The sequence below is a fragment of the Trichoplusia ni genome, chromosome 7 (genome assembly GCF_003590095.1).
Source record: "Trichoplusia ni isolate ovarian cell line Hi5 chromosome 7, tn1, whole genome shotgun sequence".
Taxonomy (NCBI): Eukaryota; Metazoa; Arthropoda; class Insecta; order Lepidoptera; family Noctuidae; genus Trichoplusia; species Trichoplusia ni.
Window position 1 is genome coordinate 1,064,205 of NC_039484.1, and position 15,056 is coordinate 1,079,260.

The window sequence follows — 15,056 nt, forward strand, 5'->3', positions numbered from 1 at the left end:
CGTTACTTTTCAATTCCTTTTTTTATGACACTGTTCTTATTAAAGCCGTGGTTTTATTTTGGCTTATTTTTTTAAGGCATTTAGTGTTAGACGGTGTTCCTATGTACGTGCTAGCGATGGGAAAACATGTCTTAAAAACAACTTAACCCATGAAACATTCAAAAACACTGCGCAACGAAGCTTAAAGAGAATAAACCCTAACACAAATAGCTCACGTGATTTTTTTCTATACAAAATGTAAAGTTTTTGAGTTACGAGAGAGCTACGTACAAAATTGATGAGGGAATGAAACCACGCGGGCCGCCAAGCAAGCTCGGCCCGAAGGTGCTTTTAGCCCCTAATTGGTGAGCTTTTAAGACTGCCGCGCGTTCGTTTGACGTCGTCCCTGTACTGCCGACGACTAAAACGAATATGGAGCCGTTTTGCCGCGAAAAAATAACTATAAAGAATAAAAAAAACACCTCATACAGCCAGTTGCCGTTTGAGTTTTATAAACTCTTTACTCAAAATTGAGGCTGTGTTTTTAGAAGTTTGTTTTTCAAAGATTTTTCAAAGCATTTCATGGTTATGTTTAGTTATTTATGCGTCATCAAAAATTTAATTTACCCGTTAGGAATGGAAATATTATACGAAACAGAATAATAATGAAAGGGACTTCAGTGAAATAATTACCTACTTACATAAAGATAATGCTTCGCTACGTTTAAAATAAAAGACAACTTAATGTTAACAACAACCTAAATATTTTTGATGCGATTGTACTAACAGATCCAAAAATCGAACAACAAAGTAACCAGTACACATCTCCGAATGAAGATTAACCCAATTAGATACGCTACCTTCTTGTTTTACCGCCAAATGCAATCTATAAATATATATGAAAATTTCTAAAAACAGCGACATGGGTAAGTATTTAGGCATTGTACAACACACATGATACAATGAATAGTTTTTTTACTCTAACAATGAGACACAATGGCACCGGGCCAAGCCACGTGGCAGCAATAAAAAAGTTAAGAGTTCTAATTTCAAATTAACAGTAGGCGTAAACGAGAGCGCGCGCCAAATTAGGCGGCAATTTTGACAGCGGGGTAACTTAGAATTTTCCTGTCAAAATATTTTTGCAAACAATTGACTTCAATAAACTATTCAATGCAGTTTATACACCCACTTTTAAATAACAAAACAAAACCACAATTAGCATAAGAGTTACGTGTTAATTTTTTATTGTTAATATACAATAGTATAGCGCTCCGCCTTTTTATTAAATGGGGACGGTAAACGTCGAAAATAAGTGCGCTTGATGAAAATAATTTACACCTTAATTGGCTTGCCTAACAAATCTGGATCGTTAAATAAATTATTAATCACTGAAAATGGTCCAAAAAGGATGAATTATAAAATTAGCTCTCAAACGTTTCGTGGAAACCGAAAAGGGTATGCTTTGAAGAGCTTTACACACGATGTTTCTATCTCTTTTTGCGCGCCAGGTTATAGGGCAGGTGAAGCACCCCTTTCAAGGGTCGCCCACACTCAGTCGCTGGTAAATTCAGTACCTTCATAATAAAAGGGTACCCCATAAATATATACTTACCAGTACTTTACTCCAATAATAAATTTCATAATCCATTTCCAGTGAAATAGAACTGCCTTGCTTTAATCATCTTGTCTTAGTAACTAAATTATTAGGATCTGGTATTATCTCGACTTTTAGTAAAATGGTGTACGTGACATCAAGAACAAGCTACAGTAATTCGGTAAAGACAAATCGAAAAGTTAAAGGGTAAGGGGTACATTATAAAGTAAAATTGAAACGTTTCTTGAAACGACAGATAAATCGTGTGTCAACTTTAGATTGGCCTTAAAGGGTCTCGTTGTAACCTCTGACGCTGCCTGGAGAACCGTGAGCGGAGAGGGGGGTGGGATGTCAAGTAAAGCTGGTTCTAAAAATTGATGTATTCGGGCATGGTTAAACGTCGGGGTTCGCACCGTCACAGCCATTAAAAACTTATTAAACATCATCTCGAGCAATTACTCCTGCCTCCCCAAGTTCAGTGGATCCAACGCACCGCCCCCACCTGTCGCCGGCTAGTGTTAGCTCCAAGCTAACAGGGGACGTATTTTACTCGCGTGCTCATTACGAGAAAAACGTATTTTAATCTTAATTTAAGTACCTGGTAATGACAATTTCAAATAGACGAATATTTATGAAACTTCGCTTCCAGTATTTATTCCCTTAGTTGAGTCTGTTCCTTTTCCATTTTTTCACTCTCTTCTGAAGAAAGCATTGTTTTACTTGAAGTGATAAAGTATGCATTCCTTCGAAATAATCCATCTCTATAAGATGTCAGTGATTAGGCCTTAGTGGGACGACAGTCATAAACATTTACCTTCCTACCCTGCTGTACTATACTATTTGCCAACCACGAGATGAATTTACCAGCAAGTCCAGTCATAGTACTCTTATGTATCTGTAATTTTAACTTAAAACCTCAGCGTATAACTATATCCGACATCCAAACCGCTTAACTCCGAATGTCCGCGAGAGAATCCATACAGATACAACATCCAGCTACCTATAGATACGGCTGTAGGTATCTGGTATCTCCAGTTCGGTTCTCCGTCGGTGAGGCGGAAGCAGCGGCTTCGGCCCACAGGAAGCAGTCACGTCCTGGCGACGAACCGGAATTTATTTCACTATATTTTCACTATGCTGATATAAAATGTCTGGCCACAGATTTTCATTAGCGTTAAATTAGCGGAAGAAATGTGGTTGAAGATTTCGCGGATGTTAGAGATGACGTTTTTTTGTCGATTTATTTTTATTTTGGAATCGTTTTTAGTAAACAGAAGCTGCGGTAGCATTGTTGTTATAAAGATCCAAAAAATAAAGACAGTACTTAAGAAAATAACACTAGTTACGAGTATCTTTCCTATATTTTAATTAGGAAGCACCTATCCTTTTTTTTCTTTAAATCCAATTGGCATATTCTTGTTATCGTAGTAAAAAAAAATATTACGACCATTTAATACATACCTATTTAAATTACTTGATAAGCAGCCAAGTATCGTGATATAAGGACTATTTTGACAATAAAATAAAGCTACTATCAAACATACACAAAGTGCGCCACGTGCCGCCAATAACTCGACAACTCGACATGAAAGCTCTGCAATTTGCCTGTCTGCCACCCTACACTACACAGAGTAATATTTATATTTGCAGCCTCTATTACATGTATTATCTGGGAGAGGCGGTGGGCGGGCTCTGCACATGGTCACAACAAATGTCGCAAATTGTTCCAAGTCATTCACGATGGAACATGACTCAATTGTTTCACCGAAATTATTTGACGTATCGGTGAAACAAATGAGAATGTTTGTCATAATTTTGAGCACGCTGCGCTGTAGTGCCAGCAGTTTTTGTTTTACATTCGTTATTTAAATAAACACTTATTTTACTTAACACCAGCTATTCTATAAGCATCAAAGTATGTGATTAAAAAAAAAACTTGTATCGCGTAAACAATCAAATGAAGAAGTTGCAGTAAATTGCAATCTCTTGTGACGTCACTCACCAGTACACTATTTACTGGCAAGTGATGTTATTTCCCTCGTTTCCATAAGTTGCAAAATCACAAAAAGAAAATGCTATACTTTATGGAAATTAATAAAAATAACTCAATCAATTCTTAGTCAATACCCAATTCAGAAAAGACGTCGTCTCCTTAGATAGTCTTTGAACGTAATAAAAGAAATCTATACAAGAAACTTCTCTTTCGTAAAATGTTTGTGGATTACTATAATTAGCTGATCTTTGAGAACCATTATCACAAATAACACAGATAAGCTCGTATAAACGGGTGCCAATCGATAATCTATATATATTTAAACTCGCACCACAACCGGCCCTGTGGCGCAATGGATAACGCGTCTGACTACGGATCAGAAGATTCCAGGTTCGAATCCTGGCAGGGTCGCTAACTCACTTTTTGCATGTTGAAACAACGACTCGTCCTACTTTTGACAGGGTATCAGCTATCTATCGTTTTACATTTGTGTTATTAAAAATATTTAACGGTCTACTACTATTTAAAAACAACAAAAAAGAATAACCTACAAAAAACATAGCATCACATACTAACCTACATATAGAGTAGTTAATTTCAAAGTTATATTTTTAAATTTTACAAAAACCGGTCAAGTCAAGATGGTTTAGTAAATAAAGAAAAATAAATATTTTGGGTGCCAAAGCAATTTAATCATTTAAGGGTACCCAAACTCACCCAGCAAAGTAATGACCGTATCAACCTCGATCTTTACTTCATGATATAGCGGCAACTATGTCGATAGTTTTGTTGGGCATGGCATCAGATTTAATGTTCTTATCATGTACCTATTTAATAAAGAAATATAAAGAAATAAATAAAGAAATAAAATAAATAAAAACAGAAATCAAAATCTGTAAAAAATTCTAAAATTTGGTCCATGACTTACAGACTGATGGTAGATGGATGGTCGAACACACAGCGGTGCGTGTTCGACCAGCCTTCCACTTTTACCCTTTGGTCACGACACAATTAAAACCAGGTAATGAACCTACCATCCGTTATTTAGAAACTACTCAAACTAGCCCATAAACATTAATCGAAACTGGTACAAATCAAAGACACATGGTATGGATAAAATGCATTTTAGTTTGAGGCGAAAGGCAATTTCTATTTTGGCAATCCTACTTGTTATTCGTATTGTTTTACTAAGATTCACCATTTGGTCTACATCCAATCTTGATAACTTTCATTTAAAAACAGAAGTATTAAACTGTAAAAAATATTTTATAGTTTATAGTGTAATCCATTCCATTAGAATTTAATTTCATAAAAAAATCGGGCAAGTGCCTGTCGGACTCGACAATTCCGTGAAATTTATTCCGTTTTAAATAAATTTGAGGGCTTTTTCTCTTTATACTCATGCTACCAAATACATTTTAGACTGTAACAACGTTGCTGAACCTAGATCTTAATTTTTAATACGTGTGACGCGTTCCTCAGATACAGCCTGGTGACGGACAGACGGAAAGACAAAGTCCTCAATAATAGAGTTCAATTTTTACTCTTTTGTATACGGATCACTAAATTATCAGACCAAGTTCACAATAGAATCAGTTCACGAATGAAAAGCTACCATAATGATTTCCATAGTAGGTAATTACCGTGTTAAGCTCCCACCTGTCTCGTACAGGGTGTGCACATAAAATTTCCACACCACCCCCTACAGCGCCAGCAAAGTTGTGGGACTCATATTAAAACTTTGTCCGACTTGGATAGCTCGCGAATCTTTTGGCTATCCTTCATACGTTGCATACACGTAACTTGGTTTCTGGGTTAAGATTTTCAAGTCAGGATTTCGTATATTTTTATGGAAGTGATAGTAATTTGTTTTAGAAAAGTATGGAAAAAAAAAACATTTTTGAAAATTGTACGATTAAATTTAATAATTACGAAAGAAATGGATTTGGTGATAAATGATGTGTCGATAATACTGATTGGTTTATTGTTTTGGTTGGTTTGGGTCGACAAAGTCTCTTTCTGACATTTCTTAAACTCAAGGAGGGAGCTAAGCAAGCTAATTTACTTGAAACGCACCTTTAAGTTGCAAAAGGTAAATGATTACTTACTTTGTTTCTAAGTTTCATCAGTGTCCTGTTAAATGTTTTCCATTTATTTATTTTTATATTTAAAACGAATTGACTTTAAACAAAATAAATATTTATAATTTTAGTTAATTTTTTATATAATTTAATTTAATATTAAGGCTTAATTATATTTTAAGTTTATAAATTAAACGATCAAACAGTAAGAGGTTAAAAAATAAATCTGCCTAAAAATAACAACTACAGCAACAAATTAAAACAACATTATATATACATTACCTATGTATACCTTGAGAGTAGATACATACGCGTTAGGTAAACATACATACCGCCTCGAACTTAGCTAAAGCTTCCAAGTCTCACTTCAAGGAGCGGGGAATCAATTAAAACTACTAATAAAGTTCTAAGACATTTCACTTCTCCCCCTACTTACACCCCGAAAACTTCCCTTTAGTTTATAAGATGAATTCTATTTTGCTTTGCCTTCCGCCGAAATAATTAGTCGGTAGCAATTGTTTTCGTTCGGATGGAAATGGAGTTTTTTAGGTAGGCAGAATTTGTGCACCTGGATGTAATTTGTTTAGTGAAGATTACTTCTTTCTCAATATATAATTCTAGATTGTAATTTGTGTCTTTAATATTAAGTTGCACCCATGGTACGTTTGATAAGTTGTATAATAAGCCATCCAATTAATAATATTGACTGACCGGATAGAAGAATAGTGAGGTCAACTCGGCAAACCCACTAAGGGCGACGACGTGGAGTTCGATCTCCGTGTAGGGTAACATTAATTGTGTGATCCACGAATGCTTTCCAAGTCTAGGTGTCTTTGTGTATGTGACTTGAATGTTTGTGAAATCCCCCGAGACTCCAAGATTACAATTCCTTAACACGGCAGTCGTTTTCTTAAATTCATATTGGTCTTGCCAATATTCCACTCATTGTGATTTCCAGGAACGTTATTTCGTAAAGCCATTGCAACGTCTGCAAACGAACTAAGAACTGATGTAAATCCCGCTTAAAAGCCACTTCATACGGCACCTGAACAGATTCATCGGATTAACATTATTTTTGGATGAAAAGTGGTACCAACTCCAATGCATCATCCTGAACAAAATATCCACTTTTATAGGTTACTGTACTTACCTAATATGAATCCCTTTTTGCCAGATACTCTTCTTTGCCCTTATTTCCAAAATCTATATCTATACTAATATATAAAGCTGAAGAGTTTGTTTGTTTGTTTGAACGCGCTAATCTCAGGAACTACTGATCCAAATTGAAAAATTCTTTTTGTGTTGAATAGACCATTCATCGAGGAAGGCTTTAGGCTATAAACCATCACGCTGCGACTAAAAGGAGCTAAGATATAATGGAAAGTGTGAAAAAAACCGAGCAGGTATACCTAAATCATAACTTATATCTTCTACCCACGGGGACGAAGTCGCGGGCAACAGCTAGTAAGGAATATATGTAAACATGTATGTCCGAAAAATGTTCAAAATAAATGCATTAACTAATCCTACAATGTCAAATTATCAAGGTATTGTATGGCTTAGAGAAAGGTGTTCATAAAGTCTTGTTGAGGACTGGCGTTACCTTCTAAGCTTTGCTGCTAATGTCAAATGTAGGAAATAAACATTATTAATTAGTATTACTTATTAATTATTGCTTTAAAAGTAACGCACAACATATTAAATTAAGGCAGTATACATGAATCACCATCACCAAGTAAGCAAATGTAACATAATGTTGACTCATTATCAACATTCATCAACATTACATGAATTGTTTAAATGTAGAGAAGCGACAGGTCTTAATTGTATTTTACTCGTCCAATGAAGAAAACCTGCCATGAATCGATTTTGTATTTGCATCATAAAAGCAATACCGATAACAATATACATGCAGAATAAGTTCAAAAGTCATCACATGGCTGATAAATGCTTCATTGAATTTTTGATCGGTTTCTTATCTTTTTCGGCTGAAAGAGATAATGCGTCAAACAAAACATAAGCAAATGTTGAGTAAAATTTTGTTCGGCGCGTGCGCAATAAGATTTGTTTTATTACAGAAAATAATAGTCTCAGTTGGAAGTGAAATGAAACCCGGGTTTAAAAAATGTCTAGGTATATTACATTTCTATACCTAACTATAGGAAGTCTCATACAACAACCTTTTAATTTAATACATTCACAATTAGTACATACTTTAAAATAATTTAAATACGAAAATACATCCAAGTGCGAATCGAACTCGTAATACTGAGAGCCCCGTACAAATTTTCTAATAATTTTCTAAATTTTATAATAATATTAATAAGCGAAAAATATATTTGCCACAGAAATTGGTCACCCACCAAATTTCCAGAGGCAACAGATATAGACCGTTGTTCGGTGAAAATTCCTGGTATCTCTTCTTCACGGTTCATGACATACAGCACAGTAATAGACGGACAAACAGGTGGACAGACAGATAGATTGACCAGTTTTCACCCTTTGGACACAGATCCTTAAAACAACTGATTCTTATACCAAGACAAATAAGAACAAAAAACATCCTGAATTAAAATTCCAAATTCCACTCATTCGGCTTTACTCTACTTATTTCTATCAATAGAATAATTTATCGAGTATTAAACATTTAGCGGTGAGGCAACCTCAACGTGATCTAAAATGAAATTGAATATAAATTAAGTAGATATCTTTCATCTGGTAATGAATCTCGCAAACTTGATACCAGTAATGATATTCATAACCGATGTATGGGGCATAGGGTTGTATGCAAAGTGAAGGGTTGATGCTATCTTTATTGAACACTTGTTCCATTTTTTAAAAGATTGCTGATAACGTATTTCGTTGATCTGTTTTAGAGTTATTTGTCTTTCGTGGATAACGATGGTTATAATTATAAGGGTTTTACCTTACCCAGTGATTAAGTCATATAATATTTTAGGATAAAGAAAAGATTTGTCATTAAAAAAACCGTCAAGTGAGAGACGGACTCGGCCCTCTAAGTATTCCTTACAAATTGGACTGATTGGTCACCCATCAAAATTGTCATTGGTTGTTGTTGTAACTGTCGAGTTATTTATCCCTTTTTAGCCTACGAACACTAGAAAATCCCATACCTATATATTTTTTTGTCCGCATGATGTCAGGTGTATAATTTTTGATTATTTTTGTTACAGGACATTAAATTGTTTCTCTGGGTCACGTTGCGCTTGTTATGTGTGTGGGTAGTATATTTTAGGTGTCCTCTCTTTCATTTAACGGTAATGTGTGCTTGACTAATTAAAAATTTTTAAAGTTATGTTCCTTTCTACTTATCATCATCATATTACCATGTATCGCAAACTGTGTATACAATATGGTCCATCTTTAGGAGTGGATATGTTCAATCTATTAATGCAGATCCAAAGTTGCGCCTAAACACTCTAAAAGTGATTCTCTGAAATAATAAAACCTAACCATTAGAAACTGTGATACTTGATTTCTTCGGCATAGTTGGACATAAATACAAATATTCAACTGGGAAAAGGAAAAGTTTTCAAATACATCTGACTTGGTAGAATTTCCTTTATGACGTGTGAAATAATAGCGCTAAAGCTGAACAAAGAGACTGCACAAGTCCACAAGTTATAAACTCGCAGCTTATGTACACAAGTGTACGTATGATACATAATTGTGTTGCAAATTTAACAAAGATTTGTTAACGCATACGTACACCTAGTACAGCAAGTCATAGAGACACAATCACCGTCACAAAGCACTCGACATTAAAAGCATCCACCCTTCTCTGTTTCACGTTTTACCTCAAGAACTTCCATACATGATTTTGCGTTTTGTGAAACAAAACATAGTGCAATGCATAAACTTTAAACGCAAGATCGACGAGGAGCCGTGGGGACAATAAAACAAAGAAAACCGTATCTCGCCCGGAGCGGTCGGCGGCGAGGGGCGGTCGCCCGCGCTCAGCGCCAATCAGCGCGCGCGCTCGCCGCCGCCCCATCGGCCCGCCCCCACCGGCCCGCGATCCAGCCGCGGATGAATGAGACGCAGCATCCCTATAAAGATTTTACATCGATTATGGGGGTATGAGAGCAGGCCGTTTCTGTCTCGCCCGTGGGCGGCGACGTGAGTTCCTCTCGCGCAGTCGCGAACAATTAACGCGCGGGGCGGCGTGGTCGGTGCGGCGCGACGTGCGACGTCACTATAATGTGGTTAGTCAGTGAGCGTCGGGGCCGAGCCGACGGCGACGGCGACGGCACGGAGCACGAGCCTCGGAGCGCGGGAGAGCCGCGCTGGTCGCTCAGCCAGCGAGCCGGCCACAGCACGGTGGAGTTCAAGAGCGCGGCGTGCGCGGGGGCCGCCGAGCCACCCGCGCCGCCACTAGCCGCGCTGCCGGACCCGCAGCAGTTTAACATATTTCCGGCGTTCTTCAGCCGCCAGCTCAACTTCAGCGGCAGCGGCGGATGTGGTCAGGGCTCCAAGATCATGGAGGAGCTAAGACCGAACCTCGTGGGAGGCTTACTGGGCGTGCCGGGGCTGCTAGACGAGCACCAGCCCGACGCCAAGTTCCTGCCCTCAGGCGGAGAGAGCAAGTACACACCAGATAAAGGACGCAAGTGTAGCAACGCGTCTTCATCGTCGGCTGAAGAGTTCGGAGGCCTGTACGGTGGTGAGCATGCAGCAACACCACCCGCACCACCACTCAGTCGCTCCTTACAAGACAACACAGGTATGTACCTAAACATCACTCACTACACTTATAACACGTTATCTGCAATCTGCAATCTTCGTTTCCATTTACATCCTTTTCTGCAAGTTTGATACAAGCAAATAATGGTTCTTTTAGCCATTTAAAATCTGTATTTACCTAATCAACGTACATGTGATAAGGATAATATAGTCATAGTCAACTAGTTTATCCAGTCCTTTAGAAAACTTCTTCTTCGCTATTTTATGGGAAAAATAGATCTTTGGGTTATTATTACTCGTTGATTATGCAGTTGTATTCGTTATAAATATGTATGTTATTGTAGTATCTATGGAAGACAAATTGTTCATAGTCGCCGGTTTGGAATTAGTTTGTTCGATTGTTTGTTCATTATTTTAGCAATTTAGGGTATTAGTTACCTTACCCCTGGTCTAGTAATTTTCTTTTCTCGGTATATATTTATATTCTTTACAGATTAGATAATCCAAGTTAAGATACCTTTACTATTACGTTGCGACATCCATGTCATTGTTACCTCTCATTAATCTAATTAGCCAATCGTATGTAGCCAAATTATGTGAGCTGGTTAAGTAGTTTTTTAGATATTTTACTGATCAACTTTAAATTATCAAAATTAACCTTCTGATTGCATTGTATTGTATTGTATAGAATGATGTGATAACTTACTATGAGATAGATAACGCTGTACGAAAAATGTTTTTAATAATAAAGAATGGACTGTTATTAACATAAGTATAGTTATGCGTCGTTGCAACATACGGTTTAATACTTTTCCCGCAGCTCTCAAATTAATATGAGGATCTAAATGTCATATTATACACATATGTATCTCGTAACACAAGGAATCTACGATTTTGCTCTGATTTAAAAAAAAATCAGAGCAAAATCGTAGATTCCGTACCATGCATGATTTTATAACACTGATTTTGCAATCACGGTTAGGAGAATCAAAACAAAAAAAAATGGATTGTCTATTGAACTAATGCTAGTATGATGGACTTTGGAGGAATTAAATTATCAATCAGACAAATAGTCAATTTATTCTAGTATGGGGCCTATATACCTAACTTTGGTAACTACGATGACATACGGCCGATAATATGAAAGAAGAAGGACAAGCAAAACAAAGGAATGAAAGACCAAAACGATATCGAGTTATACAAAAAGAGATAAAATATTTTTTAAACTTGAGAGCAATTGAGGAAACTACTGGAACGGAATACCGGGTTTATAATATGGAATAGGAGTACCAACACTTAAAATCCTATTAATATTTTTGAACCTAATAACACCATTTGGTGGAAGACCAGGGGAATGATGAATAAGATGTATCATGACATGTGTACATGGATTCCAGCATCCAAAGATGGAATCAAAAAGGAATAGCAAAAAAAATGAAAATAATTTTATGAACAGATTGTCACTCTATATTCAAGAAAGCAAAGATTTGAAAGGAAATTAAAAAAGTCACAAACAGTTTACTCCGTTTATAATAATTTTGATAAAACATCCTGGAAACCGATTAATGCAATACTGCGAATGACCTGGACAGATTAGCACGAGGATAATTATGAACTTGGAAAAGTATATTCTTTTCGTAAAACATTTGACTCACGTATGGCATATTGGAATATCTTTTTAGTCAGAAAGAGTTGATCTATATGTATTTAATAACAGAAATTATAACAAAGAATTATAACGAGCTTAAGAGCTATTGTTAACAAATCTATATTAATATATAAAGCTGAAGAGTTTGTTTGTTTGTTTGAACGCACTAACCTCAGGAACTACTGGTCCAAATTGAAAAAATATTTTTGTGTTGAATAGACCATTCATCGAGGAAGGCTTTAGGCTATAAACCATCACGCTGCGACTAATAGGAGCGAAGATACAATGGAAACTGGAAATACAGGGCAGGTATAAATCATAACTTATATCTTCTACCCACGGGGACGAAGTCGCGGGCAACAGCTAGTATGAGATAGAAAGAAAGTGAATGTTAAAAAGAAACAAGATACATAGAAGTATTTAGTGCAGCACAAACTGCTAAACCCAAAAACTAACCTATACAAGACATTTATGCAGTTGATGGATAAAGGAGTTTGGAAAAACTACAAATGGAAACCATGCTATTCTGAGACAGACTATCACAGGAAATTAACCAACAACGTTATGTTCTTTACCAGGCAGAAAGCGCTTTGGAACGAGTAACATTTGTTATTTTAAACAAATTCTTAAGACAGACTTAAAAAAGCATCATCATCACAAGGTGAGGTGAACCTTTAGAAAATAAAGCACCTCGGTCTGTCCTCAGTCGGTATCCTTGGTTCTAAGTCAGACAGAAAATACTTTCTAAGCTTTTCTACCAAGAAATAGTCAGTTTGGAACCAATAATTTTTCCTGCCAATTATTTGCTGCTCTCCAAGGCATCGGATGCCTCGATGCAAAGCACATAAGTCTAAGAATCCCAACTTTCATACCAACATCTATAAAAACAAATCATTACATTGCTGACAATGAGCATTACTCTGGGATGCGGATGCTATATAATGAATATCGAGTAAAACAGCCGTAACAGGTAAATCACTCCCGGTATATAATAGTCAGCTCTGAGATGACTAGAAGTAAATACCAAAATTAAAATGCTGTGCGAATAAAGATCAGCAATAGTATTGTCTAAAAGCAATAAATAATGATGTTAAAAGATAACAACTGAAAGAAACATAGTTATATCAGGCGAGGTTCGGGACCAAGGCTAACCCTCAGGAAAAAAGACGAGAGTAATGCAGCGCTAACACAAATTACCTAAATGTTACCCAACTAAATTTAAAATTTGCCTGATAAGAAATTATGGACATGCAATGGGTCGAAGAAGGCTTTTTATAAAAGTCCTGCTTATTTAATCCAGCAAAGTAAATTAAAGTACTTGTTAAATCAATAAAATTTTATTGAGCAAGGAAGATTTTAAATAGCCGTAGATGAGATCCGATATTTGCAATTTTTTCAAACAAGGGATTATACAGTAAACTAAACGATAAAAAAAATCGTACAGCATTAGTCATTTATCGATAGTCTGATTGCATTCACAATGCGAAGTGTTGTAAATCTAAATTTTCCATTCTACATTACCGATTTCAGCAAATTGTTTTGGCATGTATAAAAAACTAGTTTGTTCGAAAGTTGATTAAGAAATTAAGTTTTTGTGTTTGATGAAGTGTAACTTTCTACTGTAGTTATGCTGTAATGTGTATACATCATGTAAATTAGTTATTTTCAGTTTGAGTACCATGAGATAGGTTGTATGTGTATATAAAGCAGTAACAAGAGGATGCCAGGAGTATGGAGTAAAATAAGCTGACTTTGTCGGCTCTACTATTGACATGACTGATATCATGTCACTAGACTAAAAAAGACAAATATGTTAGGTTCGAATCGAAACTTATTTCATTATTTCAAAAAGGGTAAAGTAAAACATAGCCAGAAAATAAATTAACCTACAGCGTCAGAGAGTAGTCCAAACTCTAACACCAGGTCATCCATACAAATAGAAGAAGATTATCCAGTTACACATATCACTACCAACGGTATTTCGTCCAATAAAACCTGAACCTGAAGCCATCAAACCAAACCTACATTATTATTGTGCTGTGGATTTAATCCACATGACAAAGGACATTACATCCATAGCCCTTACTTTATTTTTCCTTTAAGATCACACTGCATGGCATAAGCCTCAGTTGCAATTACCTTCGGTCTTGTATGAATTTCATCTAAATAAGACCATTCAATATTCAATATTACGTAGAACAAAATTAGCTTTCACCACATTCTTTGACGCTATTTTATGACAGCTATAAGGTCATGACCAAAAATACCGAACATTTTTGTTTTAAAATAGGCCCATTGTTGTTACCACGCCAACACAAAGGCATGTTGTGTACCGAGTAGGTATAACACGACAATATTCAAATAACGAGAGAATCTAGAACCGAGCACGTAGGTAGCCACTACGCGGGATATGTGCGTATAATTACAATTCCAATTAGAGTAATATTGCAAACAATCGGCCCGCGGCTGACGTCATGAATACGAAATGTCACTAACGACCGTCCCCGGCCCCCCTCCCGCGCCCTGCCACCCCCTCAACACTCCCCCGCCGCGAGCGAAGCCTGAATTTTCAAGCGGTTCGGGTTGCCGAGTTGAATATACGTCCTCGCGTTTAATGTACGCTGAATAATAATTGTAACATTGACGAAAATGTGTGGCAACGCTGTGTAGGGAAGGATGATTTAAACTTTGTTTCATACCTAATCGGTTCTGACTAAATAACATCGTTTTACGAAAGCAGATATTATTTAATTAGATTCTGCTACAGAGTATCGAACTTTAATTTTGATGGTAATAATACATATTTCGAACTTAACTTCCATAGTCCATATTATCAACTACAGTAGGCAGTACGGTTTCTTTTCATGAGGATTTTGTAGTTGCCTGCATTCAGGCTGTCACGTATTCCAACAATGGTTCTACGTGCGGCGAAACTCTTTTGGCTTGTCCGTACATTTTGGAACCAATTGGTTGCACTGGCGATGGAATATTCGAACAGATCGAGTTTTTCCACCACTTTCAAAATGTCATATTTTTGGAAAGCCACCTAAATAA

The 15,056-nt window shown here is 36.5% G+C and overlaps 1 non-coding gene across 1 annotated transcript; it reads left to right on the plus strand.

The window, feature by feature from the left end:
* The first annotated feature begins 3,907 nt into the window (after positions 1-3,907).
* Trnar-acg lies at positions 3,908-3,980 on the plus strand. Its single transcript has one exon. It is a non-coding gene; the product is annotated as a tRNA-Arg (tRNA).
* Positions 3,981-15,056: the final 11,076 nt, after the last annotated feature.